This window comes from Carettochelys insculpta, chromosome 13 (assembly GCF_033958435.1).
Source record: "Carettochelys insculpta isolate YL-2023 chromosome 13, ASM3395843v1, whole genome shotgun sequence".
Taxonomy (NCBI): Eukaryota; Metazoa; Chordata; order Testudines; family Carettochelyidae; genus Carettochelys; species Carettochelys insculpta.
This window is the reverse complement of record NC_134149.1, coordinates 34,448,907-34,468,921: the sequence shown is the minus strand read 5'-3', so window position 1 is coordinate 34,468,921 and position 20,015 is coordinate 34,448,907.

Sequence of the window (20,015 nt, the reverse complement as noted above, 5' to 3'; positions counted from 1 at the left end):
AAAGAAGGCAACTCATTTGCCTGAGATAAGACTGTGAGCCAGTGGGTGAGTTGGGAACGGAACCCACAAATGCTGACTCCATTGCCCAACCATTGGCAATAGTCTGCTGAAGGCACAGAGTCATGCTTTGAAAACTGCTCATCTTTGTTGCAACCTGAAGTTTAAATAAACAAAGCTCTTTTGTCGTGTAATCCATAGAAGGAGAGCCATGAGTTTCCCCTGAGTGCCTTGTTATTTCCCATGTATTCATTTTATTGTTGGACCCGCAGGGAGAATCATGTCCACCCACCTGGAGTGAATCAAAGTTTCTGATTTTCTATTTTCCTGGCAGAAGTGGATGCCGTGGTGAGCTATGCTTCCTTTTTAGCATCAGAAATTAGGATGAAAGGGTTTTGAATCTCACGATTTCTTAATAAATGCTTTGAACTTTTGAATTGCAATTTTAGTGATCACGTCTTCCTATTTTTTTTCTTAATGCAATGCACATCTATCTGTATTTAACACAAAGATTTGGATTTTGGACATCCCATGGCACCTAGACAGCAAAACTAGCACCGATTACAATACCTGCCACACTGGATTGTATAAATGTATACACATCTGATGGGCTGGGTTGATTTGCAGAATAATGGAGGCAACATTACACTTTCAGCAAGAGGGATTATAATTCTTAATGTTATATCCTGTACGTCATGTATTTTACATGAACAGTGCAGACTGTGTTAGGTGCATTGTTTTGATCCTGACATCACAATTAATTTTCTTCAAGTTGTCACACAGAATAAAATCTCACAGGAAGTGAAATAATAGCTGATCTTACAAGTCAGGATGTAATTCTACCACCATTTAACAGAACTGCATATTTGTTGGAGTGGCATTTGGTGAAATGTATTAATCTATGTAAAGAACAAGGGAGAAAAAACAGTTAAAATGGGACAGCTCTGTATTGGAACAAACCAGCATAGCTCCATGGTAGTCAGTAGAGCTATCAAAGGTTCAGGTTCTGGCCTATAAGTCTAAGCAGCTCTGTTTAATAGAAATTTTTGAAGGTCTTCTAATAGATATTGGCAGTGAAAAATTATCCATGGAAGTAATTTATCAGTAGCAGAATATGCTATCCATTAAATAAGGGCTTGTCCCATTAATAAATTATGGGAGTTTGTCTAGTGAAAAAGAGAAAATAAAATCAGGGAACATGACTCCTGTACATTATGGGAATGGGGCAGCTGATTACTATGTTAAAGTGTGGCACTATGTAGACAAATCATAAATTTTGCCAGTGAATTATATATATGCAATCACAGTTACAGATGGACTTTGCTATGAAGACTGCTGAGCTGTACCTTAGTATATTTAGCAGAGAGGATCAATAGGTCTGTGTGTGTGTGTGAGAAAGAGAGAGAGAGACACACAGCGAGAGAAAAAAAATTACCTGGAGGGGAGGTTCAAGAGAGCCATGTGCCCTCCCTCCATTTCCTCCAGGCAATCATGAGAAGAAAATGAAGACAGGCACTAAAGTGAACATAAGAATCGACAGACTGCATCTAAACTTACGTCCGTACCATTTGGTTTCTTGTCTTTGTCAGTGGCCAGCCACAGGGGAAGGGGAAGGTACAAGAGTCCTGCAGAATTGCATCCAATGTTAAGGTGAAATGCTGGCCATACTGAAGACAGTGAAGTCAGAATTCTTCTCATCCTATTCTCTAATTTTGAGAGTTTGGCTTAACCAACAAGTTTGAGGTATATTAAAAAGAGTCAAGATAGTTTGTGGGTTTGCTTGCATTGATTTAAGAACTAAAAGGAACAGGCAGCTCTGCAAATTGAGATTAGTCCACACAGACCTCATCTGAAGCCCTTTGTGGTCAATAGATTTTTTTTTCACTAACTTCTGTGGGCTTTCATTCAGGCTCCTATATTTTTAAGAAAGGAGCTGAAAAACCAGCTGCTAATGGTCTCGCAGCTCACTATGGACCAAATTCTGTCATCTTTATTTATGCTGCTTTCATGCCAAGGTCAGTGGGGCTACTCTTGAAATAAAGAACTCATTGTGAGCAACTGGGACAGAATCTCTGCCTTTGCTTTAGTGTTACGTCCCTTTCTTATACCTTTCATCAGTTTATTTTTCTTTTAAACTGTAAGTTCTTCTTTACAGAAGCTCTCTCATATATGCTTGTAATATGGTCAGCACATTTTGAGCACCATTGCCATATATAATAGTTAGTACGGCTGCTGGTGTCTGGATTTAACATGCTTTGTGTAGCTCAAAGTCAGGAGAAAATGTTCTCAATAAGCCATGTCTTGCATAAGTGCTCAAAGCATCATTTAAGATTTAGCTTTCCTTTCCCCATGTTTTCAGCTAGAATTATTAAATTCTGGGTTGTTTTTTATCTCTGAGGCAGCAGAAGAGAGCCAAGGTAAGTTTTCCCCATTGGTTTTCATCCTGCTACTTTATTCGTATTGTTCATTTTTGGTTACTAATATGTAATTTGCTCTCTCTGGCAACGCGATTGATGATTACAATGTCTACCTCCCTTCACTTTGTGGAAGGATCAGAGTTCTCTACTTCAAAACGACACAGATGAGAAGCAGGTGCTGTCATTTTTCATTATTTATTAGCAGCAGATTTTTTTTTAAGTGGCATAACTCTATTCTTACTTTGGAATTTTGGATAATTCTGTTGCATTTTCTGACACTTGATTGGCTTATAGTTGGGGCATCAGGCCCATTAATTTGAAATACTGTCTGCAGAGAAGTGGTGTATTTCTCTTGAATTTTTACAGATAGTGGACCTTGAATTCTCATTATTAGTTTAAAAATCCCTGTAGAGATGGCTGTTTCAGTTATTTATCCTTTATTCTTTTAGGTGTACAAAGGCAGCTTATGGATAATACTAGATGAAAATGTATGTTTCATTATTATCTTTGTTCTGGCAATAGGAAAATAATTAATGAAAATAAATGTTTTAAACATTGTCTTAATCTTTGCAGATGTAATTTTACTGATGAAAAATGAATTTGTATTCTCTCCTCTCAGAATCTTAGATGGGAATTTGGGACCATAGACTGTTTTACACCAACTGAGAACTGTGTCCATTTTCTTTCTTTGTAATTGCCTGTGCGTGAAAGACTCTCATACTGCAAGACTGATTTAAATAATTAGGACAGAAATGGTAGATCTGTTGGCAGGGGTTTTCATTGGTAAAAGTGTAGAATTTATGTCTCTTCAAAGGAAAGTGACAAAGGACACCCTCTACTTATTAAGTAAGGAGTCATAACCATTATCATCACTGTTGTTAAATCACAGGAAGCTGGAAGCAAGAAAAAATCTCCATGTAGTTAAATAGTCGTCTATGTAATGAGACACATGAAACAGGGGCTTCATCAATTTTAAAGAGAACAGTGGTGAGTGCTGATTTTCTTCCCACAATAGGGAGTGGACCAAGCGCAAGTGACCATTGCAGGTTAGTGCCCTCAAAGACAGCTTAGTTCAAGTGCCCCTAAATCTAGATTCCTATCTGACCGATTGTTCTTGACCTTTCCTTTGTTGCAACTGCAGACGAGAGCTGAGCAAAGGACAGTTCTGAATTTGTTCTTATTCTGCACCAGAATGGGGAACAAACCATTTGAACATTTGATGTCTGTGAAAATGGAACTGAGCTCAAGTATCTGTTTTGGTACTGAAACCTGTGCTTTTGTTTCAGAGTAGTGTTTTTAATTGTGGAGTGGGGACAGGAACATCCTAGGCTTCTAACTACTAAGCTATATAATGTAAGAGAATCTCTCTCTCTCTCTCTCTCCCTCTCTCTTTCACTGCCCACCCCTTTCCCCAACAATTAGTACTGTCAGTACTGATACATTTCTGTGCAAATGCATTTTGCTGAAATTATTCCAAGAGACTGGTTTGAGGACATTTATTTGCCATTATTAATGTGTATTTTATGTTTGAATTTGTGGGGCTAATTTTGTCTTTGATCTTTTTTTGTTATGCCTTCAGAAGAAGACAGGTCCTAGACTATGCTAATGCTGACTTATGATCTGAGTTTCAACACATCAGGATTCAGGAGGTAACATGCTGGCAGAAAAGGACAGCCGACTTGGGCTGGGTTCTGTGGTATACTCTCCTGCTCTTGTTCTTAATCATCTTGGGTAGGTCTACAGAGCCAAGGTATTTCAAAATAATGGCCATAATTTTGAAATCAATTTTCTAGCATCTACACAACCCAACCTCTATTGTCAAATAATTTTGAAATAGCAGTTGGCTATTTCAAAATAGGTAAACCTCATTGCATTCAAACCTGCTATTTTGAAGTAGCTATTTTGCGGTGGGGGCTGTGTGGACAGAGTCTAGAGCCTATTTCATCCTATTTGGTTTTAAAAAGAAGGGGCTTTTGAAGCCCTGGGTGGTCCTTTAGAAAGGCCCCTGTCTACACAGGCAGTGTGCATTCCAAAAGCGGCACTTTCAAAACACACGTGGCCACCACTATGCTGATGAGGCACTGCATATTTATGCCAGTGCCTCTTTAGCATCTTCAGAAGTGCCTCATTAACATGTTCCTTCCTAAAGGAGGGAGCTAGTGTAGAGGCAGCTAGTGTGTCCAATGGCTCTATTTTGAAATGGGCTCTGTTGTGTGTAGACACTATATTTCAAAACAGCTGAGTGCTATTTCAAAGTGCATTTTGGTTTCCTGGAACACAAAGGAAGAAGGGTTCTTTTCAAAATGAGCTTTGTTTTTGAAAAAAACCCCGGTGACATAGCTGTTTTTGCTTACAGAAAAGGCTCTTCCAGAAGTGAGATTGCATGAAAATATGCAAGTCAGCTGCATGATATGTAAATCTGTAACTCATCTGCATTACTGATCTCACTCATTTGCATTCTGCTTGTGAAAGCCTTTGGCTGCGTCTACATAATGTTGCGGAAGATGGGACGACTGGAAGGAGGGTTTCCTTCAAGGAGATCCCCGTGGGCTGTGTGTCTACACACCTATTTTGGAGGCCGGAGGAGCTTCTTCTGGACTCCAAATCTCATGGCCATATGCTAATGAGGTGCAGGAAATATACATCCACGCCTCATTAGCATCTTCTGGGCTGCTCATTACATGCCCCTTCCAGACAAAGGGGCATGGGTAGACACAGGCTTTGTGTGTAGCAGCATTATTTCAAAATAAACTATTCCGGAATATCTTTTGTGGAATAGATGTGCTGTGTAGACAAACCCCTTGATAGCCTTTTGACTCACCTTTATAATTGCTGTTTTGTGTTACAATTTGAGTAAAGAAGAAAAACTATTTGCTGCTGTTTATTGTTGCAGGTTCCAATGAGAAATGTAAAGATTTGGGGCCAAATCCTCTGCTTGTAGAAATTGATACTGGTGCACTCAAGTCAGTAGGGATTTGGTCCTTTTTATAAAATCTATCACTGTCGAGGTACCTTGGTGTTTTTCTTCTTGATCTCAGTCTGATGTTATAAGCCTGTATCAGCAGAGTAGGACTAGGTTTGTTTGTCTCCAATATAGCTGTGTAAATACTGTTAAAAAGAAGAGAGAGGGAAGAGTATTTGCGACCACTGGCTGAAATATCAAAATGAAATGGGCTTTCACTGAACTTCCAACCCTTTTCAGTTGCTTTTCCTGCATTTTTGTCAGAACAATTGTTTGTTCATAAAAATATTTGCAAATGTTTTGAGGGCTGTGAATATCTGAGTCTTCAGTTTGGCTTGTGCATCCTCCATGCTGTTTGTGGATTTGGGAATAATTCATTCAGCAAGCATTAAAAAGCCATGTGGCTAGGGTGACTGATCGTTCAGCAAAAAGATACAATTATGATTAATGCATACCAGACAAAAGAGTCACAATGACAAGTTAGTTAGCAATCCCTAGGCTAATGTATGTTTGCTTGGTCTGCTTTGTGAATAATTCTGAATAACACATTTGTAAAAATGTAAGTTATTTGCAACAGTTCATGGAGAGAACTAGGACAAATTTCATCCAATAAAGTCTTCATGGTAAGTAGTTAATCCACCTGTAGACTCTATGTTATGCCTATATTATCTTTGCTCCGTTTCATTGTATTGAAAGAGGAATAATAATGAAGCTCCAGAAAAGCCCAGGAGCCATGCCCTGAAGTGTTTTTGCTGAATCTACAAGCAGTCTTTCACATTTTGCTTAAGAAATTCTGTATATTGCAATAAAAACTGAATGCAACCTCATATTTCACTGGTGTTTAAAACAAATTTGCCGTTCACCTCGTGACCGATTGACAGCAATGCAGCTGCAGGTCAGCTGAGGATTTGATTTCTAATGTTTACCACCATTGGCAGTAACCCCACCTCCCAAAAAAAAACCCCAAAACCCAACCAAAAAACAGACAAACAAACAAACAAAAAACAAGGAAAGGGGGTTGTGTTTAGGGCTTGGGGTTTTTTTTTCTGTTTTTCATGCAAATAATTTGATGCCAGACTGAGAATACATTTTAGCAGACAGAATGGAAAAGGTTAAGAAGGAGTCCCCAGTTTAACGGCAGCTCATATCTGCTCCTTGACTGCTTTCCCGCCATTAACAGCAACTTTTTATCTGACCATGCTCCTCTACATCCCCGTGCAAAATGCTGGTACACCATGCACGTCCCTGAGTATAACTACTATGCAAGGCTTATGCCACAGTTAGCATTAAACTGGCCAAAGGACCTAATTGCATGACAAAATCTGAATTTTTCAAGGGGTTGAAGGGAGTCAGGCACCCAGAACTCCCTGAATTTCTATGTGAGTTGAGTGTCTAATTCCCTTAGGCTCCTTTGCAAATCCCATACTTAGAGCTGGGTACAAGAACTCTGTGCAATATAGCTTCTTATGACTTCAGTGCCTTCTGGATCAGGCAAGTGAGCAGGGAAACGAACTCAACATTTGATACATCAAGGCCTAATTATCAAATAATATTTACTTTGTTGAAAATATATTCTGTGGTCACTCAAGCAGTTCTAGTCAATAATACTTTTAAATCTTGTGTGCTTGTTAGAACCTCCTTATAATTTCTGAGGGACATATAGAACATAGGAATAGTTCTGAAACTTTATGGCTGATGACATCAGTGATTGTTTAGCATGTTTGCAAGGGAACAGCATAATGAGTAGCGCCCTGAATTTTTAAATATTGTTGGAGTACTGAAGATGGGTTAGTATCCTCTGCTATGCAGGGGAATGGAGATTGGTAGAGCTAGTTTCTTGTCTGCCTCTTCTATCATTGTTTTTCCATTGAAAACTTATGGTGTCATTTGAAAAGTCACTTAAGAATCTGTATCTGTTAATGGTATGTCACTTTAACAGACTGGGAAGCATATTTAAAGAGACAGCTTTATTAGCTGTTATTTTGCCTTAACATCTCAACACTGGTGCTGCCTTATACTCCTCATTAATCAAATCCTCTGGTACCTGTGTCATATGTGATGGAAGCTGACAGATAAATGTATGACCGAGAAGTTGATTTTGATTATGCCAGGCAAGTTAGTTCTCTTTATTTAGTGATAAAGACGCTGGTTATTTCTTCGAGGAAGACGTGATAGATTCGACACACTAGCTGGATATAGAATGGGGACAACATGTTATTTGCAGGAGAAAGCTAGTGGTTGACTGCTCCTTCCAGCATCAAATAATTGTAGATAACAGTGTTGAAAAGGTGAGAGGATCTGAATCATCTATACACAAATATCTTGTCATGAGTGCGGATTTTTCTAATAACTAACCTGTACATTAATTTGACAATCTTTATATTACCACTTTTTTTTTAATACAGAAGAAGGGTCAGAGTTTTAGATGGGAAGTACAGTTGCAAGGAATAAACAGATCAATGCTATGCTTGAACCATATCACAAAAAAAGCAATGATTAATCTGGTTTTGCAGCTTATTCCCAGATGTCCTATGCCAACTGGGTTTTGCATGTAGCGAACAGTATGGGATGCTAAAGAGGTTTACAGCTTTTAAGAAACCAAGCAGATATATCCCTAGATTCCAGCTACTTCTGTCATTGGCTGTGTCCTAGAAAAACAATAGATAGCCTTTTGTCCCAATTGTAGAAATAATGTGTTAGAATTTCGAGACAGAAGAGATATTTTTAGATGACCCACGTTTTATGTAATCCAGCTGATTAAATACCAATTTCATATTAGGACACCAAATGACATAATGAAAAAATACTCAATATCTTCCAAGCACCTACTTCAGTATATAGATGTTGTTTTACAATGGAAAAGTGAGGGCTATTAGAAGAATGTCAGTAATGGATAAACACACATTACCCACTGCCACTGCAAAGAATTCAGAGAAACATCTCAATCCCTTTGAAGTGTTCTTTATTTAATAACTACTCTCAAAAGGAAGAATTCTGAAAGTAGGGAAGGGCCCAGATCTATGCGGCCACTCCACAAGCATGTGAATGTATGAGTTTTATTAAGATGAATGTTTATTTTTGTATTAAGAGAATATTGGCACTTGTGAGAGGTGACATCCAGACAGGCCACCAAACAACAATTATATGGTTCTGAAATTGTCACTATTTGTCCTAGGCCATGTCTACACTAGCCCCAAACTTCGAAATGGCCATGCAAATGGCCATTTTGAAGTTTACTAATGAAGTGCTGAAATACATATTCAGCGCTTCATTAGCATGCGGGCGGCTGTGGCACTTTGAAATTGACTCGGCTCGCCGCTGCGCAGCTCGTCCCTATGGGGCTTCTTTTCGAAAGGACCCTGCCTACTTCGAAGTCCCCTTATTCCTATCTGCTCATGGGAATAAGGGGACTTCGAAGGAGGCGGGGTCCTTTCGAAAAGGAGCCCTGTCGGGACGAGCCGCACAGAGGCGAGCCGCATCAATTTCGAAGTGCTGTGGCCGCCCGCATGCTAATGAAGCGCTGAAAATGCATTCCAGGGCTTCATTAGTAAACTTCAAAATGGCCATTTGAATGGCCATTTCGAAGTTTGGGGCTAGTGTAGACGTAGCCCTAGCCATATTAGGGATTATTGGGATTTTTGAGTATTGGCTCTGAAGAGAATCACATCTAGGCATGTGTATTCTCTAGCAGCAAACTATCTTGCCTTAAGATCTTTGTTGAACAGACGGTGCATTACTTGGGGAAGAGTAACTAAGAATCAGGTTTTGTCTTGTAAGCTGGGAGGCATTCAAGAGAGGAACATGATCTGCTTCCCTTTTGGGCATATGGGGAAAAATCACCCCAAAGAACCAGGGAATCAGATGCAACACCCAAACGAGGTGCAGTGTGTACAATCATTGCATAGCCAGGAGAAAGAGACGGGTGCGATCTGTGTAGCCTGAACTGGAATACCTATGAATTTGTACCACAGGATATACAGCACCTGGACTAAATGCAGATTGGTGAATGGTAGGAGTGTTCAAATATACCCACATGTGGCAGATTATTTTCATCTCTTTTCCACAGGCCAAGCTAACAATATGAACCAGAAAACCCAGCCGTTTATTTAGCCAAAACCTTAACCCAGTGTGCAAATATTTCATTTTTGGTACAATTTATTTAAAAATGAATTGAGAGCTAGTGGTCATGGACTTCTTTCTACATCATACAAAATTGTTTCCTCTCTCTCACTCATCCAATTTTTGTTTTTAATATTCATCCAGAAAAAAAAATCCCACTTTTCTCCTCAAGCCTGCATTTTACCACCAGGTCATATTTTCCCAAAGCTGAGGACAAGTAACAGTCAGTCCTGCACTCAAGAGAGGCTTAAGGTCCAATATCTTCAAAATAAAACAGAGGATTCCAAACAGCAGTACATACCTTAAGCTAGTGTGAAATTTCACATCTCCATGAACATCAGCAAAGCTGTGATGATTTACACCAACTGAGAATTCATCCCAGTATTTTCAAAGTTGAGACTCTCAGTTTGTGTCTATACTAGCTCCCAACTTCTCGATTTTTGATTCTTCCAGGATGCTGGAGTTCGTGCACCTATCTTCCCAAGAGATATTTAGGGTTCTCCCAAGGCAGCGTTGATGATATTTGTTCAAGAGCCTTCCAATGATGCTTGTATGTTGTCCAGGTTTCACGTGTACAGCAGCATGGGAACAATCACTGAACAGTATACAAAAAGATTTTTCTTAGGATAGATTTCACTTTAGTACTTCATAAACTTGTATAATAGAAGTTTTAAAGAATGTTAAAATATTTCTACAACCCAAGTCTTTCTGTAAATGGCATGGGATATATGCTGAAAACATGAAGGTGCGTGGAATTTTGCTTTATCATTGCTCATTAGGGTTTTCATAAATGGTTAATAAGTCTTCTGCATACCATGATGATAAAGCCTTTATTCTATACTATTTTATTTCCTCCATCTCAATTTCCGGTTTATCTCTCTCTACCTGTATATATTGTGTATATTATCGTAGCGTCCTAGATGAAGAAGGACTCTGAAGAGGTCTTCTAGTTCAGCCCCTGGCACTCATGTCAAAACCAAGCACCATCTAAACCATCCCTGACCAGTCTAACCTCTCTTAAATATTTCCAATGATGGAGATTCCACAACTATCCTGGACAATTTAACCACCCTGACAGTAAGGAAATTTTTCCTAATATCCAACCTAAACCTCCCTTGCTGCAATTTAAGCCCATTACTCCTTGTCCAAGCATCAGAATTTAAGGAGAATAATTTTCTCCATCTTGTCATACACTTTTAGGTATTTGAAAGATGTTATCATGTCCCCATCAGTCTTCTCTTTTGTAGACTAAACAACCCTAGGTATTTTAATTTTCCCGCATAGGTCATATTTTCTAGACCTTTAATCATTTTTGTTCCTCTTCTGTGAATTTACCCCAGTTTCTTATCACATCTTACCTGAAATTTGGCACCCAGAACTGGACAACAGTTCTCCAGTTATGAATACTTTTTGTGAATATTGTTCGTGTGGCTCTCCATTTTTTTTGAGAAATCTAATGTGCTGATTGATATTGCCATTAATTATTGGCAGGCTGAAGAGATTCAGGCTACATCTAAATTAGGCAGAACAAATCCACCACAGATAGACAATTCTATCTATATGGCAATTACATAGCTAAAATTGACATATCTGTGCTTGGATAACTTGGCTGTCCACAATGGAGAAAGTCAACAGGCAAGTTTCTCATGTTGACCTTGCTAATTCCTTGTGTCTTGTGAGGAGTACAGTGGTCAACTGTGACCCCTGAAAGGTCAATTCAGTAAGTCCATGCTAGACACATGATATTGAATCCCAGAATATCAACCCACTTGGAGGGTAGAGTAGAAACCTTCGGAGGCAAGCCACTGATACAATTGAAGTTTTCTTTTCTGGAAAAGACTCATTGCCAAACCACCAAATGTACGTACTTCTGTAATGCTGCTGAAAACGTGATATGAAAATATGAAAACATGATATGAGGACCTTCACCATCTTCCAGGTCAAGAAGACAGACACATGTAACTAGTATTTTTATTTCCTTTAGCCACTTTCTTTGAAAGAAGATATCGGTATCAGTGGTGAGTGTCTCCCCAAATGAGGATTTGATTATGCTGTTCTCTCGACTTTATGGAAAAGTATTGAATTCAATCTTGTTTATCAGGTTGCTTCCTGTTTCCTAAACAGCATACTTATCAGTTGTAGAGAGAACACTCATCTCCTCCTGGCTGAAGTTAAGCTCCCACAGTATTTTTTTTTTCTGGGCAACTCATAGGACACCGAGAGTACAGGTCCTTTTGCTGACCTGGAGTTCAACCCTTGGCCCAATCACTTCCTAGGGTACAAAGCTTGGCCCTCCTCCCAGCCAGCCCCAGGGCCCACAGGGGCTGTTGGCTCAGCTGCACACATAATGTACATATGTTTTGTAACCTAAGACATTAAACCTTGATTTTTCCAGAATGGGAGAAGCCAAAAAGTTACATGCAAAGATGAACACTTACATGTCTTGTTTATGTTGACAGGTGAGATGAATCTGGGCACAAATTAGCTACATGTTAATATGCATACAAATAGTGCACTTATGAATGAAATTATAGCATTGGCTACACAAGTAAAACATTTAATTACGTACTTTCTCTTTTGGTTCTTTGGTTCAGGACTTCTGCCTTTTAGAAAGTCAGTCCTTATAAGTCAATCGCTTGACATCTCAAGGTTTTTGAAAAGTAAAGTATTTGTAATTTTTTTTACTAAAATCCCATCCATTTGACCTTTCCTCCAAATAACTATGGCTTTTTTGTGCTTATTTGTAAAATTATTGTTTTATTTAACCTAAAAAATGGAATATCCAAATATTAAATACAATCACAAAAGGAAGTTTATTCTCTCCATTACTTGGCCATAGGAAAAATACTTCATTGTAAATGTTTTCACAGTAGATTTTGTCAAAAACTAAGGAGGATAACAACACTTCTGTTGTATTTGGTATTCTCAGTTCTGAATTTGAAATGCAATACCCTGAGTCCCATCAGATGCAGTAACACTCACATACAAGAGACCCACGATGAAAGTTCTTGTATTCCTGTAGTAGCTGTAACAGAAGTGCAACAGTCTTGGAATATCGTCCAGAGCAACCAATGGTGCACAAGATTACTCTGGCAGCTGACTCTGGACTGGATCCAGAGCAGTTCATCCTTTATTCAAAGAAAATTTGAAAAGGGATTTGGCTTGGCATAGTTGCTCATCTGAAGAATAATGAACGCAAAAAAATAAATAAAAATAAATACAACAATAAAGGCATGTCAAACAAGAAGGCACCCTCAAAAACAAAATGACATAACATTGACAGAAGGAAAAGAATATGAAAAAATAAACAGAATAAATGAAATAAAATAAAGTAGGAAATTAAATGTCAGGGAAAGAAGTTCAATGGGAAGAAGAAACAGAAGAAATCATGTGAAGAGAACAAATAAAGCAGAACAATATTGAAAATTGATTTAGAGCTGAAAAATACAAGATTTGGAGGTTTTTCTTCCTCCAAAGAATTTAATATTTAGAATTATGAACAGTCTCAGATTTATGTGAAAACATTGTCAATTCTAACATAAGTAGCCTAAGATTGTTCAGCAGTATATAGATTTTCTTTACCTCAGTAACAAGGAAAAGACAAAGTTAACTCTGGCCTCTGATGATTCATTGTATTTAAAAAACAAGATAATTAAAATGTCTAGGGAAGCACTGGCTAATTTCAGTAACATTTGTGCCTTGGAAATCAAGGCAACTAAGCATTTATAAAAGAAAAGTGTGGATTTTTTTTTTGCCATCTAAGTGCAGTCCATTAGTTATTAAAGTATTGCAAATGAGGTGTGAATTAACTAATCAACTAACAAATGAACAAAATCAGATCTTCTTTAGCATTCTAAATGTAGACTCTTTCAGCCTGAATACCAAACTTTCACTCTGTGCCTTTCACCATTTTAATGCTGTCTGTGGTCCATCTGTCTCTCTCTCAACTATGTTAAACATTTAAATCCTAATACAGTTTGAACCTCTCTCATCTGGTACTGTTGGGACCTGACTGGTGCCAGATGAGAGAATTTGACAGACATGGGAAGTCAATATTGTCTGGCACATTACCGAATAGAATAATAATAATTTATAAAAAGCTTTTTAACCTCACTTTTATCCAACACATGTATACCTCTTTATCCCCTATTTTCTATGTTCCTACCTCTGATCTTGTAGCCAGTATATCACTCACTTCACCACAGATGTCACTGGAAGCTTTTCCCTAACTCTGCACTGAGTGTAGGAGCGAACCCTACAACAGTGCTGTAATATTATTTAGAATTGAAATATGGTTCTGAACTCTCCAAAGCCATGTTCTGATTGGTCATTTTGCCCTTTTTGTTAGTGTCATTGCCATGACTAACTCCTGGAAGGCTGTTTGTAAGAGCTCTGTGCTCCAAAATAACAGGAAAATCTGCACACTCCTTGTCCCATGTTGTCATCCTACACCAAACGTAAGTAACAGATGGGGAGCCGTGCTAGTCTATACACTATCAAAACAAAAAAGCAGTCAAGTAGCACTTTAAAGACTAACAAAATAATTTATTAGGTGATGAGCTTTTGTGGGACAGACCCACTTCTTCAGACCATAGCCATACCAGAACAGACTCAATATTTAAGGCACTGAGAACCAAAAATAGTAATCAAGGTTGACAAATCAAAAAAAAAAATTATCAAGGTAAGCAAATCAGAGAGTAGGGGACAGGTGGTCGGGGGAGTCAAGAATTAGATAAAGCCAAGTTTGCGAAAGAGCCTCTATAAAGACCCAGAAAATTCACATCCCAGTTCAAACCACATGTTTGAATGCAAACACAAGTAATGCAGATTGATGGAGATCAATTGCTCGTTATCTGCTGATCAAGAAGAATCCTTGCATCCATAGAGCTGCAGTGAGAACTGCACTATAGCTGATATCTGCAATAGCCCATATCACTCCATGAAGGAACTGGTAGTCGAATAAATTACTTCAGCATTCTTGTAGGCATAGCTCACTTTCACTTACTACTTTTGATATTGTTGCCACCAGAGATTGATTATTTTTTTTCAGTTTTGACCTAACAAATGTGATGTCCCATTAGTCTAGATGTTATTGGGTTGACTGAATATTGGAACTGGATAGAAAACAATTTTTGCATCCTGTGCAAATTTAAGAGCTTGCAGAAAGCTTTGTCATCCCAGATCAGGAATAAAAACATTGAAATAAAAATGTTCAAGAACTGGAGTCCCCAGAACAAAAAAGCAGTCAAGTAGCACTTTAAAGACTAACAAAATAATTTATGAGGTGGTGAGCTTTCATGGGACAGGCCCACTTCTTCAGACCACAGCCATACCAGAACAGACTCAATATTTAAGGCACAGAGACCCAAAAAAGTAATCAAGGTTGACAAATCAGAAAAAAATTATCAAGGTGAGCAAATCAGAGTAGAGGGGCAGAAGTGGGGTTTGTCAACCTTGATTATGTTTTTGGTTCTCAGTGCCTTAAATATTGAGTCTGTTCTGGTAAGGCTATGGTCTGAAGAAGTGGGTCTGTCCCACAAAAGCTCACCACCTAAAAAAATTATTTTGTTAGTCTTTAAAGTGCTACTTGACTGCTTTTTTTGTTTTCATAGTATACAGACAAACATGGCTTTCTCTGTTACAATGGAGTCCCCAGATTTTTTTTTTTTTTTGGTTCAGGTCAGTCAAAATATTTTATTGTGATCTCAATCTTTCTTCCTTACTCACTTTCACATAACTAGAATTAGCTTAAATTTCAAAATTAAATGTCATTTCAAACTGAAAAAAATGAAGTTTTCAGTTAGAAAATGCTGAAAGGAAATAATTTGATAATTATGAAATGATTTAAAAATGTTAAGCAACCCCGCATCCCTTCCCACCCCCACTCCAAGCCAGAATACTTTCCTGCACCCAAACACCCTCCCAATCCTGCATCCCAAGGTGTACTCCAGTCCCCTGCCCCAAATCACAACTCCAAGCCCTTCGCACTTCCTTCTGCACCCCTCTTCAAGGTCAGAATCATCCCCTGAAGCCATACCCCCTCCTGCACCCAACACCCCTATCTCCTGCCCAGGTCAGAACACCCTCCTTCACCCAAACACCATCTGAGACCCCACACTCACACCTGCACTCAAATCCCTGGTACTGAATTCCCTTATGCACCCAACTTCTGTCTCTGACCTTGTACCCTCTCCATAGAAAAGTGCAGCCCTTGACCTCTTATCACTGAGTAAACAGCATGCCCTTGTACCCAAGAAGGCTAATGGTATATTGGGCTGTATTAGAAGGAGCCTTACAAACAGATCGAGGGAAGTAATTATCCCCCTCTGTGTGCCACTGGTGAGGCCACATATGGAGCATTGTGTCCCATTTGGTGCTCCCAGCTACATAAAGGATGAGGACAAATTTGGAGAGAGTCCTGTGGCAGGCCACAGAAATGCCTATGAGGAGAGGCTGACGGAACAGGGCTTATTTAGCATGCAAAAAGATGAAAGTGGGGGGGATTGATAGCAGTATTCCAACACTGAAGGAGACTTCCAAAGAGGATGGAACCAGGCTATTCTCAGTGGTGGCAGATGACAGAGCAAGAATCAGTGGTCTCAAGTTGTGGTGTGGTAAGTGCATGTTGGAAAATCTTTGTCCCTAGGAAGGTAGTGAGTTCCTAGAATGAGTTGCCTAGGGAGGTGGTGGAATGCCTGGAATGATTTAGTTGGGGATGGTTCTGTTTTGAGTAGGAGGTTAGACTATGTAGAGAGTGAGGCTGTAGACTGTCAGGAACTTTTCCAATGTTTTGTAAATTCCTCAGGACCCCAGATGCCCTATCATTTCTGGTATTGGCACCCTTATCAACAGACTATCCAGTTACGTGGACTCCCTCTTCAAACCATACGCCACCAGCACTCCCAGCTATCTTTGAGATACCACTGACTTCCTGAGGAAATTACAAAACATTGGAAAAGTTCCTGACAACACCATCCTTGCCACCAGGGATGTAGAGGCTCTGTCCACTAATATTCCATATGAAGATGGATTACAAGCGATCAGGAATACGATCCCTGATGTCACCACAGACAATCTGGTGTCTGACCTCTGAAACTTTGCTCTCACCCACAGTTATTTCCAATTTGGGGACAATTTATACCTCCAGATTAGTGGAACTGCCATGGGCACCCACATGGCCCCACAACATGCTAAGATATTTATGGCTGACATGGAACAATGATTCCTCACCTCTCGTCCCCTATTATCCCTCCTCTACTTAAGGTACATTGATGACATCGTTATGATTTGGATCCATGGTATAGAGACCCTAGAAGAATTCCACAGAGACTTTAACAATCTGCATCCCACCATGAACTTATGCCTCAACTACTCCATGCAAGAGATACATTTCCTGCACACTACAGTACAAATCTAGGATGGCCTGATCAGTACCGCACTACTGGAAACCCACTGATCGCTATACATACCTACATGCTTCTGGCTTCCATTCTGCATGAACAACTAGATCCATTGTTTCCAGTCAAGCCCTTAGGTACAATCGCATTTGCTCTGATCCTACTGACAGAGACTGAAAACTACAAGATCTTTAGCAAATATTCATAAACCTGAATTACACACCAGGAGAAATAAAAAAACAAATTGACAAGGCCAGACAAATACCCAAAGACCAGCTACTCCAAGATAGGCCCAAAAAAGCCAAGAACAGAACACCACTGGTCATTACCTACAGCCCCCAACTCAACCCACTGCAAAGCATTATTAAAGACCTACAACCTATCCTTAATCAGGATCCCACACTCCAGAAGGCCCTTGGTGACAGGCCTGTTCTCTCCTACAGACAACCTCCCAACCTTATAAGGATTCTCACCCACAACCACAGTTTATACCGCAGGAACACCAGTCCTGGAACTTTTCCTTGCAACAAAACCCATTGCCAACTTTGTCCACATATCTATTCTGGAAATACCATCACTGGACCTAACCAGGTTAGTCACAGAATCACTGGCACATTCTCATGTTCCTCAACTAACATCATATATGCCATCATATGCCACCATGCCCAGATGCTTTGTATATTGGACAGACTTCAAACTCTCTTTGACAAAGAGTTAAGGGACACAAAACAGACATAAAAAACACTCTTGATCCATAAACTGGTCAGCCAGCATTTTAATGGAATGGACCATTCTGTTAATGACCTGAAGGTTTGAGTCTTACCGAAGAGGAATTTTCACACTACTTTGGAAAGAGAGGTTGCTGAACTCTCTTTTATATTCAAATTCGACATATTAACACATGGTTTGAATCGGGATGGGAATTTTTTATGTCATTATAGGGACTTTTTTGCATACTTGGCTTAATGTAATTCTTGACCCCCCCCCAACCCTCCCATCCCACCCCTCTATTCTCTGATTTGCTCAGCTTGATAATATTTTTCTGTTTTGTCAACCCTGATTACTATTTTTGGTCTCTGTGCCTTAAATATTGATTCTGTTCTGGTATGGCTATGATCTGAAGAATTGGGTCTGTCCCGTGAAAGCTTATCACCTAATAAATTATTTTGTTAGTCTTTAAAGTGCTATTGGACTGTTTTTTTTGTTTTGATAGTATATAGACTAGCAAGGCTTTCTCTCTGTTACTATTCAACATCTTTGGAATGAGTTTACTTCCCTAGCTCTAATGGAGCACCTGTGTTCTTTAACCATATATTATGAAACCCCATTTTTATTTATGTCATGGTGTAGGGTGCGAGAAGACTTTGTAACGGTCAAGCGGGCAGTCCGACCCCTCTGTGAATCTTCAGGAAAATTCCAAACAGACCAGTCTGTGCAAGGTGAAAAGCTCCAAAACAATTAACCCTGCCATGGCAACAACTGCAAGCAAGACTTGCTTGCCAAAACTTCAAGGCTACACTGGCAGTAGGCCACAAGAGATAGTGATAAGGAATGCACAGGCAATTTTAGGCAATCTTATGTTAATGAGTTAAGCTTTATCAGCTAGTGTTAGGAGGCCCGTTACAGAGCCTCTGCCCGAGCCAAGCTCCGACGCGTTGGGTTTTCCCCCACTGGTGACTGCAGCGTCTCCGGGGCTCCTGTCGCGGGTGTCATGCACTTTCAATAAACCAAATATAGCACTCGCCTTCTGGGTGCAGCTTCGTTTCTGGGGAACCCGAGCCTGGTTGGCTCCACATGGCTATGCTTTGAGACTTCCAAACAGGTATCAAAAACCCATTGTACTAGGTACCAAACACACATGTAATGAAAAAATGTCTCTGACTTTTTACAATTTTAATACAAAGTTACAGCCTAAGGAAGTAAATATTTCCTTCTTGCTGTCCTTGTATGAGGCAAAATTCTCATTTAGATTTCATCAGTTCCATTCTTTAACTGGATCAGACATTCACAGTGAGGAATTACAAATGCCAGTTAAACTATGATTATTACAATGCAAAGCACATTTTGTAAGAAGAGAGGAAACCTGACTATTTCATGGAAAAGATACTGCATGAATGCTGTCAATCACAGTAGCTATTCCTGACGGCATTACATACACTGAAATATAAACAGCACAACTCTGGAGTTCGCTTATCAGACAGCATATCAAAGAAGATCCCTGAAGGTAGTTCAGATAATTGCTTTCTGCCCAGGAGGCTCTCTCCTGTGAGCCATTACAAGCTTCCGTAATGTATATATGGAGAAATTGAGAGCTTTAGGAAGAAGGCATGGATTGAAGTATTTTCAGTCTGTGGATGACACTAAGTTCTTTCTCTCTGTTCTTTTCATGTGACCCAGAAGGAACAATGGAGTGTTTTTTTTCCTGTGTATGCTAAGAAGTGGGATGTGACTGAAAGCAAGCAACCTGACTCAGGCTGAATTCAGAGAAGTCTGAGATGGTATTTGGTAGGTTGTGCTGTTTCTTGTGTAGTCATCAGTGTCTAGTCCAGCCCGAATTAATTTTTGTTTTATCAATTTAACACAAAAAGTTAATCATGTTAACACAAAATGTTAATCATAATTGTGTGATGAGTCATTATTAGGGCTGCCAATTAACGCATGTTAATGCCTGCAATTAATGCAAGGCGGTATTAATATGTTAAAAAATAATGTGAGTCAAAGCATGTTACTTGACAGCCCTACTGTGTATAGATCTTTATCAGAATGAGAGGTCAGACTCCTCATTTCCCACAGCCAAATGCTTGAAATGGAAAGCAATGTTGGCGATTTCTCCCCTGAGGATGCCCGCTTCCAAGGAGAAGAGACTTGCTCCCCTCAACCCAGCACACAGGTGCACCTGAGCACTGAGGTCTGAGGCACCCACTCCTAACGCCCATCCAGGAGCCTCCCAGCCCAGCTGGGGGAACGCCCCTTGGAGACTGCACACCGTGTCCCAGTGGGGCTTGGACCCCATGCACTTGGATACACAGAGCACAGCAGCCACCTGCGGCAGGCAGCTCTTCCCTTAGCTGAGTATTTCCTTCCCCCACACCTGTCTGCGCCTGGCCGAACACCCCTCTACCC